At 42.2% G+C, this 12,600-nt stretch overlaps 1 non-coding gene across 3 annotated transcripts in view; it reads right to left on the bottom strand.

Moving 5' to 3' along the window:
* LOC128928272 (uncharacterized) overlaps positions 1–12,600 on the bottom strand; it is a 30,296-nt gene that overhangs the window by 15,818 nt on the left and 1,878 nt on the right. For 2 of the 3 annotated variants that reach the window (XR_013519697.1, XR_013519696.1), the window contains exon 4: positions 8,550–11,452. This is a non-coding gene — a transcript (uncharacterized LOC128928272). Of the gene's footprint in view, positions 1–7,321; positions 11,453–12,600 lie in introns of those variants that run through there. The other variant, XR_013519695.1, reaches the window with a different exon arrangement.

Below are 12,600 nucleotides of genomic sequence, written 5' to 3'. Positions count from 1 at the left end.
AATCTTAGCCATTAAAATATGTGGTATTAGTTCAAAAATAGCAAGTAAATCAATGTATCTGAATGGAACCTGGGAATAAGCTACATGTAAGATCTGGGTATCTGCTGGCGGTGACATAACAAATGAAGAGAAAGAATGAACTATTCAATGGCTGAGCTGCTATCTTAATTGGCAACACACATGGGGAAAAGTGAAATTAGATACCTGTTTCACACAATGACAAAAATTAATTCCATGTGGATTAAAACCTAAATATGACAAGGAAAGCCTCAAACTTTTAGAAAAAATAAATTGCAAAATTACTTTATAACACATTGAGAGAGAATTTCATAAACAAGACTAAAAAAAAAACCAACAAAGGAAAAGACTGATAAATCTGAGCAGATTAATAATTTAAATATTTCTTACTAACAATATAATAAAATAAGAAGATAAGTCATAGGCTAAAAGAAGACATTTCCTCTTTTTTTTTTTCTTTTTTGACACAGTGTCTCACTCTGTCATCTAGAATGGAATGCAGTGTTGCAATCTCAGCTCACTGCAACCTCCAACTCCCGGGTTCAAGTGATTCTCCTGCCTCAGTCTCCTGAGTAGCTGGGACTACAGGCCTGCACTGCCATCATGCCTGGCTAATTTCTGTATTTTTAGTAGAGACAAGGTTTCAAGTTGTTGGTCAGGCTGGTCTTGAACGCCTAACCGCAGGTGATCCACCTGCCTCGGCCTCCCAAAGTGCTGGGATTACAGCCATGAGCTACCGCACCTGGCCGAGAGTCATTTCCAAGGCAAATGGATGAAAATCCAAGATATGTGGGGCTTTCCCAAGTCAAAACAAAATAAGCAAAAGGAGAAAAAAAATGGACAAAGAACAGGTAACTGATGAAAAAGGTAACTCAGCTGGTCGAAAATCACATAAAAATGTGTTCATTGTCATTAAGTAATCAGAAACACAGATGAAAACACTGCACTTCCTTCAATGATTCATCAGATTGGGAGAGTCTAATCTCCTGTTAGTGAGGATGTGATAAATCAGAAACTGCTACACATTTTCTGTGGACATGTAACTTGGTCAACCACTCTGAAAAGCAATTAGGAATACTTAGTAAATTTTGAAGGTAAGCGTACCCTAGGCATCGCCATTCAATTTCTAGATAGTAGGTTGGTACAAACCCAATTGCGGTTTTTTCCATTACTTTTAATTACAAATAGCACAGTTTGCACCAACCTATATATACTCTCAAGAAACTCCTGAACATGTCAACAAGAGGATATAATAAAAATTATTCAGCACTGAGTATACTCCTGAAAATGTGGAACCTATCACACTATTCATCAGTAGTGGAGTAGATTATATAAAGTGTGGCTTATTCTTACAATGGAATACTACAATCAGTTAAAAATTTTCAACCAGATCAATATTAAGCAAACGTTTGAATTTATAAAGCTATTTATAATCAGAACTTAGGCTGGGCACAGTGGTTCACACCTGTAATCCCAGCACTTTGGGAAGCCGAGGCAGGTGGATCACAAGGTCAGAAGATCGAGACCATCCTGACCAACATGGTAAAAATCCCATCTGTACTAAGATACAAAAAATTAGCCAGGCGTGGTGGCACACGCCTGTAGTGCCAGCTACTCGGGAGGCTGAGGCAGGGAAATCGCTTGAACCCAGGAGGCTGAGGTTGCAGTGAGCCGAGATCACGCCACTGCATTCCAGCCTGGCAACAGAGCAAGACTCCGTCCCAAAACAAACAAATATAATCAGAGCTAAAACCTAGATATTTTATGTGTTTCTTTTTTTTTTTTTTTTAGAGGGAAAAAGAGAAAAAGAAGGGGAAAAAAAGAAAAAGAGGGAAAAAGGAATATTACTTCATTCCTAAAATGGGATTCAATATGGGTTTCAATAATGGCCGATCAATATTTTGAGTGTTTAAAGTGGTTAATGCATATTTTATGTGTTTAAAATGGAGATCTCTATTGTGTTTATTTGTTCTGGCTCTGAGTTCAAGTCCTGGATATCGTTATCAATTTGTTGTCTCATTGAATCTAAATCTCATTATGTGTCTTATGTATCTGGGTGTTAAGATCTCTTATTATTACATTAATCCTTTTACCCTTGCATCCTTGTAGCTTTGAAATCTATTTTATTAAGTGTGAGAATTGCAACTCCTGCTTTTTATTTATTTATTTTTGCTCTCCATTTGGTTGGTGAGTTTTTTTCCATCCCCTTGTTTTGAGTCTTTGTATATCTTTAGATATATCGTTAGATTTTGTGGATAATGTATATTTTGTGTGTTTAAAATGGAGAGCTCTATTGAATTTATTTGTTCTGGATCTTAGTTCCAGTCCCGGATATCATTATCAATTTTCTGTCTCATTGAATCTAAAGCTCATTATGGGTCTTATGTATCTGGGTGTTAAGATCTCTTATTATTACATTAATCCTTTTACCCTTGTATCCTTGTAGCTTTGAAATCTATTTTGTCAAATGTGAAAATTGCAACTCCTGCTTTTTATTTATTTATTTTTGCTCTCCATTTGGTTGGTACGTTTTTTTTTCCAACCCTTTATTTTGAGTCTATGTATATCTTTGGATATACCGTTAGATTTTGTCTGTATCTTTTGATTGGGAGATTTGGTCGATTTAAATTTAGGGTTGCTGCCATTTGATATTAACTGGCTATTTTGTCCTTTCGTTGATAAAAATTCTTCTTTATGTTAATGCTCTTTACTTTTTGGTGTATTTTTAGAAAGGGTCATACTGGTTGTTCCTTTCTGTGTATAATGCTTCTTTCAGAAGTTCTTGTAAAGCAGGCCTGGTGGTAATAAAATCTCTGAGTACTTGCTTGTTCCTAAAAGATTTTATTTTTCCTTCAAATGTAAAGCTTAAATTGGCAGGATATGAAATTCTGGGCTGAAAGTTCTGTTGATTAAGTATATTGAATATTGGCCCCCACTCTCTTCTAGCTTGTAGGGTTTCCGTTGAGAGATCTGCTGTAAGCCTAATAGGCTTACCTTTATGGGTAACTTGATCTTTTTCTCTGGCTGCCCTTAATATTTTCTCCTTCGTTTCGATCTTGGTGAATCTAACGATTATGTGCCTTGGGGTTGGTCTTCTTGAGGAATATCTTTGTGGTGTTCTCTGTATTGCCTGGGGTTGAATAGTGTCCTGCTTTGCTAAATTAGGAAAATTTTCTTGGATAATGTCCTGGAGAGTATTTTCCAGCTTGAATTCATTCTCTCCGTCACATTCAGGTACACCAATCAAGCGTATATTAGGTCTTTTCACATAGTCCCATATTGCTTGGAGACTTTGCTCATTCCTTTTCATCCTTTTTTCTCTATTCTTGTCTTGTCATTTTGTTTCATTAAGTTGGTCTTCGACCTCTGATACCCTTTCTTCTGCTTGATCCATTCGGCTGTTTAAGCTTGTACATATTTCACTAAGTTCTCGTGTTGTATTTTTCAACTCCATAAGTTCATTTGTATTCCTCTCTATATTGTCTATTCTTTTCAACATTTCATCTAACCTTTTTTCCAAGTTCTTAGTTTCTTTATATTGGGTTAGAACAAGTTCCTTTAACTCCCAGAAGTTTCTTATCATCCACCTTTTAAAGCCTACTTCAGATAATGGAACACAGTCCTTTTCCATCAGGGCTTGTTCCGTTACTGATGAGTCCTTTTCCATCAGGGCTTGTTCGGTTGCTAATGAGTCCTTTTCCATCAGGGCTTGTTCCGTTGCTGATGAGTCCTTTTCCAACAGGGCTTGTTCCGTTGCTGATGGGTTCTGATTTTGAGTATACTCGGCCTTCTTAGGCTGTTTTTTTCCCTTCATTGTAGATGAACCGCCTTTCTAATTAGTTTTCTGAGTCGACGTCCGACTTATTGATTCCCAGTGCTGGGATCCGAGCAGCCCACTGTGGCAGCCTAAATAGCAGCGGTGAGACTGATGGTGCTCTTCTGCCCGGGAATCTCTGGTCTGGCTTCCCTCTTGAGTCCGCAACAAGTGGCTCTGACTTCCCAGAGCTCCAAACTCCGGTCAGTAGGGGAAGCAGTCCCGTTGGCTCTGCATGAAGAGCTGCTGCGCCGAGACACCGGCAAAACCGCTGCGGCAGCCACAAGAGTCGCGCTGGCGACCCATGGGGCTCCTCCACTGGGAATCGGCTAATCGGTGAGTGACGAAAATTCGTCTAATGATGTGGCGTCGTCTCGTTCTCTGAGCTTTCAGTGGGAGCTACGATCCTGAGCTGTTAGTGGTCGGCCATCTTGGATCGATCTATTTTATGTGTTTCTATGTTATAGTTTTATGCTAGATTTTGGTTGGAAGAGAGGGTTCCACTTTTCTACTATGTTTAAAAATTCTGATATAATAAGTGGTTGTGGAATGAGCTTCGCCTATAAGACATGACCCTTAAAACTTATATTGCATAACCGTCATTAGGCTTAGACACTGTAAATACATAAAGATGAAAACAGATATCGAGGCAGATGCAGTGACACAGTAATGGGGCAGATTGCTGTTGCCCACCCAAATTCACCTCCACTTCCCTTCTTTTCTTTTTTCTTTTATTTCTTTTATTTATTTATTTATTTTTAGATAAGATGTTGCTCTATTGCCCAGGCTGGAGTGCAGTGGCACAATCACAACTCACTGCAGCCTTAAACTCCTAAACTCGGGGGATCCTCCTGCCTCAGCCTCCTGAGTAGCTGGGACTACAGACACGCACCACCACACCTGGCTAATTATTTTTACTTTTTGCAGAGAGAAGGTCTCATTATGTTGCTCAAGCTAGTCCCAAACTCTTGGCCTCAAGCGATCCTCCTGCTTCAGCCTCCCAAAGCACTAGGACTGCAGGGGTGAGCCACCACAACCGGCCCCTTTTTTATTTCTTATAACTCTTAATTCTATTCAGGTATTCACTCTCCTCCACATGGTCAGGTACTTCAGAGAAAGATGAACTAATTCCCAGCTCCAAGCATGGAGTAACCTGACTTCCTTAAGCCCATTCTTAAGGAAGGTCATCCCATTCTTCTTGCCCGTGATTAGTTTAGGAATGAGAACAACCTGATTCCACCAATGAAACCTGTCAGAAGGAAAGATGCCAAAATCCTGCCGCTGTCTTGTGACTCTGAGGTCACCATGGGTGACACCCCTGAGGGGAACAGAGCAGAGAAACAGAAGAAACCTGAATCATTGATGACATTTTTGAAAATCAGTATCTACCAACCTGGAAAACTGCCCTACTTTTGTATTCCTTGTTTTGTAAGATGATGATTTCCATTCTGCATGAGCCAGTTTAAGTTGGATTAACTGTGATTTGTTGCTGAAACACCCTAAATTATTTAAAAATAAAGAAAAAGGAAAGAAATGGGAGCAGGGGCCAGCCCAGAGCCTAGTGCCTGAAAGACCTGCTGTCTGTGCATGGCAGCTGAGAGTATTATTCTATTCTACCTCACTCATCCAGACTCCTCTCTCGCCATCCTCCAATACGTGAACAATGTAACGCAGATCAAACTACTTTCCATCCTTATTCTGGTCACTCTCATTCTTAAGTAAAGCAACTATTCCCTATAGTTACCATTAGCATAGAATCCTAACTTCATTTTTTCTAAGTACAGTTTTTATTGCTCACTTGGGGGATTTAGGAACAAGGCTGATATTCACCAGTCTGCAATTATGAATTATAGGTTAGGATTCTCTCTGTTTAGTTATACCTACATTTTCTCCTCTCATCAAAAAAAAAATCAGGATGTTTAATTCCAATAGATTACCTTCCAGTAGAAACCTTGGATATTTTATTACCACAAGACAACCAAACTCCAATAGAATCCTAATAGAAATGAATCCTTGCCAGGCACGGTGGCTCGCACCTGTAATCCCAGCACTTTGGGTGGCCAAGGCAGGTGGATCACGAGGTCAAGAGATCGAGACCATCCTGGTCAACATGGTGAAACCCCGTCTCTACTAAAAATACAAAAAAAAAAAAAAAATTAGCTGGTTATGGTGGCACGTGCCTGTAGTCCCAGCTACTCAGGAGGCTGAGGGAGGAGAATTGCCTGAATCCAGGAGGCAGAGGTTGCAGTGAGCCGAGATTGCGCCATTGCACTCCAGCCTGGGTAACAAGAGCGAAACTCCATCTCAAAAAAAAAAAAAAAAAAAGAATCTTTTCCAATTTTTGACAGGTAAAACATCAAGTGAAGTTTTCTGTTCTGTTTATCTTCAGATTGGACGACAAGGTCAAGGAGTTGACAAAATTAACAGACAATGCCACAATCCATATAGAGATAGACACTTTTTCTGAAATAGGAAACCAGAGACCACATGGATACCAATGGAAAACATAATGAAGCCAGTGCAGTGGCTCACGCCTGTAATCCCAACACTTTAAGAGGCCAAGGCGGGCGGATCACTTAGGCTGGGAGTTCCACAACAGCCTGGGCAACATAGCAAGACCCTGTCTCTAAAAAAAAAGTAGTTACTCGGGTTTGGTGGCATGTACCGGTAGTCCCAGCTACTCACGAGGCTAAAGTGGGAGAATCTCTGAGCCCAAAGTTTGAGGCTGCAGTGAACTACGATCACACTACTGCACTCCAGCCTGAGCAACAGAGCAAGAACATGAAGAACCTGTCTCTTCAAAAAAGATCCTTCACCATGAGCAATGCTGTTTGCTAAGGCAGACTCTCAAATGAAGGTGAAAGCAGGAGTGGACTTGTAGGGCTGGGCATGGTGGCTCATGCCTGTAATATCAACACTTAGGGAGGCCGAAGTAGGCGGATCACCTGAGGTCAGGAGTTTGAGACCAGCCTGGCCAACATGGCAAAACCCTGTCTCTACTAAAAATACAAAAATTAGCCAGGAGTGGTGCCAGCTACTCAGGAGGCTGAGGCACGAGAATCACTTGAACCCAGGAGGTGGAGGTTGCAGTGAGCCAAGATCGCACCACTGCACTGCAGCCTGGGTGACAGAGCGAGACTCCATCTTGAATATAAATAAATCAATGGCCACGCAGGTGAATCTGGTTCAGCTTGGGCAGCATAGGGGAATCCCCTGGTAGAAACTCCTGTAGTAACAAGTCCAGCAAGCACATTCTACTAAAAGCTTGCAGGGAAGACTTAGCAAGCCAGGAGCCTCCCAAACAAGCAACTACCAAAATAAAGACAATCACCACGATAAAACAGAAACCATGCTTGAAGAAAGGCTCCACATGCCACCAATATCTTCCTGAGAACAGTGAATGATCCAAAAACAAGAATCATGTACAGAAAGTAGGATGGCTACATGCTAGAAGAAATATAAAGAACAAATAAATATAGAACTTTCATGAGGGCATAGTTCTTTAGAAACTGATTTATTTAGGGGCATTAGCTGCAAAGAACTGGATATACCCACAGACTGAAACACCACCTAGTCCTCCTGAATACTATGTCCTCTGTAGGTTCTTAGAAGCTGTTATTCCTCAACCCTATGAGGTTCCGGAAAACATACAGGTGAGAAATAAATTTTCATCTCTGGCAGTCCTTATGCTTCCTAGCTGTTTAGTAAGGTGTTCCTGCAAGTAATTACCCCACGGGGAGTTTGCAGAGAGACAGGGACATAAGCAAACATACAAACCACCCATCTCATTCTGCTAGACAGAGTGATTCTTTAGCCTGGCCTTGCTTAGAGGCCCTGCAGGCAACTGGATTTCTTAAAGCGGGGTACTCGTAAGCAAAGCAATTTGCTCCAGTGAAATAAATAACTGGAATCTTATTAGCAGATCCCACCTGCATGAAATTTATGGGGAAAACAGGAGGAGAAAGGACTTAGGTTTTGCTGTTAGTTAACACAAGAGCATATGAACCTGCTTCAACGACCACTAGGCTATAAAGTATCTGACCTCGGACCACGGAAGTTAGACACAAAGAGATAGGGGCCTCTTGCCATGTGGTGCCTCAGTCCCTAGGGTTTGGGGCATACACCCTTGGTGATCTACACGGGGTGAGTCCACTACCCATCTTCCTTACTAGCAAAACCCCGATTCTGTCCAAGCGACCCCTTACGGCCAGGTCAGGCTCAGTGATGTGACTTGTCACCCAATTCTGAGCCATGAGAAACGAGAGAAAATCAGTTCCGGGAAAGCGTTCTTGGCACTGAAAACAAGGCACGAGGAGAAGAATGTTCCTCTTTCTGCCTCTGAACGCTGGCATGTGAAGAAGTGAGCTTTAGTCTGTAACCACTCTGTGATTATCAGGGCAACAAACTAACATACCAGGCTGATGGAGAAAAAGATGGAAAGAACCCAACTTGACAATGTGTGGAGTCAGAGAATGTATGGACTTTGAAGCCAGCCCACCTCCAGATCTCAGGGAATGTCAGGTAAATATCTTTTCAGGCTTCCTATTACTCCCAGTTGAAGACTGTAATAGATACTGAGCTCTATAGACTCCAAATGTAACCTATATAAAGATATGAACTATATGAACAGATTGAATACAAATGAAAATATTTCTGTCCCAGGAATATTCTTGCTGTTGTATTAATAGCAAAGGCAGAGGTGATGGTGATTTCTTACCATTGTGATTTGTCAGTGCTTTCTCGTGTGCCTAGAATTCTGCTCCTCCTCAAATAAACTCCTGATCCTTCTTCACAATTCCTGTGAGGTCCTTTCCCAGCTCTGTTAGTGACATTCATGTGTCCCCTAATGCTATTTTTGTATACTATGTAAATATCTATACTTGTTCACCTGTGGCTGTCCCATGTGAATTTCCTATAAAAGACATAATGTCTGATTCATCGTCACACCCTCGCACTTAACACAGGGCCTGGGACTTAGTTGGTGTGGCAGTTTTTAAATATGACCCCCAAATACTTGGCATTTCTTCCATTTTGCGGTAGGTCCATATCCCTGCCTTTGAATCTTAGTGCACTCCTACCATCAGAGTGGGGTGGAAGTGATGCTGTGTGACTCTGAGGAGATGTCATAAAAAGGGGCATGCAGTATTCAGCTGGTTCTCTTAGGATGCTCGCTCTGGGGAGCCCACCGCCCCCACCCTGCTGCCATGTAAGGAATCCAACTCCTCTGAAGCTGCCATGGAAAGGTCAGGTGGGTCACTCCAGTGGAGAGTCTGCCATGCTGGAAAGGTCAGGTGGGTCACTCCAGTGGAGAGTCGGCCATGCTGGAAAGGTCAGGTGGGTCACTCCAGTGAAGAGTCGGCCATGCTGGAAAGGTCATGTGGATCACTCCAATGGAAAGCCGGCCATGCTGGAAAGGTCACATGGGTCACTCCAGTGGTGAATCAGCCATGCTGGAAAGGTCACGTGGGAGAGTCTGCCAAGCCGGAAAGGTCACGTGGGTCACTCCAGTGGCGAGTCAGTATCAACAGGCCATCACAGGAGGTCTCAGCTTGGTTGGTTAACCTCCTCAAGCCTTCAGATGACCCTGGTCCTGTGGACAGGTGAGTTCAACTACAGGACAGACGCTGAGCAACACCTGCCAGCCGAGCCTTTCCTAAATTCCTGACCCTTAAAATTAGGAGCAAAATAAAACGGTTGCCTTAAGCCACCAAGTTCTGGGATCACTGCTGTACAGTAACGGGAACCAGAACAGTTGGTATTTATGGACTTATTTTGAATGCATTCTAAACTAGAATTTTTCAAACTCACCTTGACAGACAGTGTTTTAAGAAAGGCCCAGATTTCATTACACTGTGATATTATTTCAATAAGCTGAACATATTAATGCATCTTTTTTTCTTTTATCTATGTTATTATTTTAGTACAAATTATACTTCCATATACTATAAAGGTAACCCCATAGAAGTACATTTGTTTCCCAGAGCAACCAAGACAGACCCATGCCAACAATATAATAATAAAATGCTGTCACCTCTAGGAAAAAGAAAATGCTGTTTACCTGAATCTAGCCAAGACAGAAATAAAATAGAAAGAAATGTCATTGTCATCCCACCATCTCCTTGTCCTGAGTGCCCTAATAATTATTATTTGCATTACTGATGGCAAATCGTATTACAGTTTCAGACTACCCTTTAAAATGGATCATTGTTACCGGTTATAAACTCTTACAATTTTTTGATATAAAGTCCTGTGCATTCATAAGCAGTTCAGAATTGGAATTCAAAAATTTTCCTTGCATTATATTTAATTTTGTCAATGCAAAAAAAAAGGTTATTCAGAGCATGATGTAGGCTTCTTTTAAAAATAACAAAAAATGAAAACAGGCCAGGCATGGTGGCTCACACCTGTAATCCCATCAATTTTCCAGACCAAGGCAGGTAGATCACTTGAGGTCAGGAGCTCCAGAGCAGCCTGGCCAACATGGTGAAACCCTGTCTCTACTAAAAATGCAAAAATTAGATGGCAATAGTGGTGGGCACCTGTAATCCCAGCTACTCGAGAGGCTAAGACAGGAAAATTGCTTGAACCCAGGAGGTGGAGGTTGCAGTGAGCCAAGATCGCACCACTGTACTCTAGCCTGGGTGACGAAGTGAGACTCCGTCCAGAAAAAAAAAAAAAAGAAAACAAACAAAGAAAAAACTTACATGAATAGGCTTAAAAGAAACACAGAAACTAAAACTCCAGAACTACATCAATTTTTTGGTTCATTTCTTTGTTTGTTTGTTGGATTGTTTGTTTTTGAGACAGAGAGTCTCACTCTTGTCGCCCAGGCTGGAGAGCAATGGCATGATCTCTGCTCACTGCAATCTCCACCTCCCAGGTTTAAGAGATTCTCCTACCTAAGGCTCCCATGTAGCTGTGATTACAGGCACCCACCACCATGCCCAGCTAATTTACTGATATGTTGAGATGTCCCTCTTGGCTAAGCACCTTTTACTCAGGAGGACTTTACTGGACCTGAAAGCTCCCAAACTCATGCACAATGCATCCCATAATAAGAGCATCAAAATCTGGCAAATATTCCCATGTGAATGAGAAAAAAATCAATTATTGATTTTTTTTTTTTTTTGAGAGGGAGTCTCACTCTGTCGCCAGGCTGGAGTACAATGGCACAGTCTCGGCTCACTGCAACCTCCGCCTCCTGGGTTCAAGAGATGCTCCTGCCTCAGACTCCCAAGTAGCTGTGATTACATGCATTGTGCCACCATGTCCAGCTAATTTTTGTATTTTTAGTAGAGACAGGGTTTCACCATATTGGCCAGACTGGTCTCAATCTCTTGACCTCGTGATCCGCCCACCTAGGCCTCTCAAAGTGCTGGGATTATAGGCGTGAGTACCGGGCCCAGCCCAATTATTGACTTTTAAAACAAATTTTAGAATAATTATCAAGTTGAATAATGGCAGTGCAGTCGCCGTATTCCAAAGTAGCAGCCGCATGTACAGTGAGCGTGGGCCTGTCCGCCAGCAGCACAGACTGGCCTGTTATCTCCTCTCATGGGCACCTTGGCCTGGTGACAGCAGACACAGCAAGGAGTACTTCCTTCCAACAGGATCTCTTTCCTGGCAGCAGAGAGGACAGAAGCAGCAGCACTTCAATCAAGTTTCATGGTCATAAGGAAGAATATAAAAATAATCTCACCCATTTAAATCTAGCAGAGATTGACGACGCCAGTTCACCTCTACCTCCCCTTTTATTTATGGAGTGAGAGACTCAAGACATAACCCTTTGAAAGATGGATTTTTAAAACACCAAGATGCCCCAGTATTACCATTAGAGGGAATTTTTTGTTGTGCGTTTTGTGTGTCTTTTTGTTCAGACGAGGTCTCATTCTGTCACCTAAGCTGGAGTGCATGCATTATCATGGCTCATTACAATCTCAAAGTGTGAACTCAAGTGATCCTCCCCTCAAGCAGCTGGGACTGCAGGTATATGCTACAGACCCAAGTAATTTTTTTTTTTTTAGACAGAGTCTTGCTCTGTTGCCCAGGTTGGAGTGCAGTGGTGCATTCTCAGCTCACTGCAACGTCCGCCTCCCAGATTCAAGCGATTCTCCAGCCTCTCCCCAGTAGCTGGGATTACAGGTGCCCACCACCATGTCAAGCTAATTTTTGTATTTTTCATAGAGATGAGGACTCACCATGTTAGCCAAGCTGGTCTTGGACTCCTGACCTCTACTGATCAGCCCACCTCTCTTCCCAGAGTGCTAGGATTACAGGTGTTGAGCCACCGCCCCTAGTCTTTTTTTTTTGTAGTGTCAGGGTCTTGCTGTGTTGCTCAGACTGCTCTCCAACCCTTGGCCTCAAGCAATCCTCCCACCTCGGCCTCCCAAAGCACTAGGAAAAGTGAGAGCCACTGAGCCCAGCCAGTTGTAAGAGTTTTATATTCTCTAATAATATACTACCTGTTTTCTTGAGCAAAAATAAGCTTTAAGAATAAATATTTGGCCTTTATTTATTTATTCAGAGAGAAGGTCTCGCTCTGTTGCCCAGGCTAGATTAGAGTTCAGGGAGGCAATCACAGCTCACTGCAGCCCCCACCTCCAAAACTCAAGTGATCCTCCCACCTCAGCCTCTGGGGTAATGGGACTATAGGCACAAACCACCACACCCAACTGATTTTTATATTTTTTTTGTAGAGAAGGGGTTTTGCTATGTTGCCCAGGCTGGTCCCGAACTCCTAGGCTCAACTGTGCCTGCCTCGGCCTCCC

Source organism: Callithrix jacchus, chromosome 7 (assembly GCF_049354715.1).
Source record: "Callithrix jacchus isolate 240 chromosome 7, calJac240_pri, whole genome shotgun sequence".
Taxonomy (NCBI): domain Eukaryota; kingdom Metazoa; phylum Chordata; class Mammalia; order Primates; family Cebidae; genus Callithrix; species Callithrix jacchus.
The sequence above is the reverse complement of the archived record's forward strand: the minus strand, read 5'-3'. Positions and strand labels throughout refer to the sequence as shown.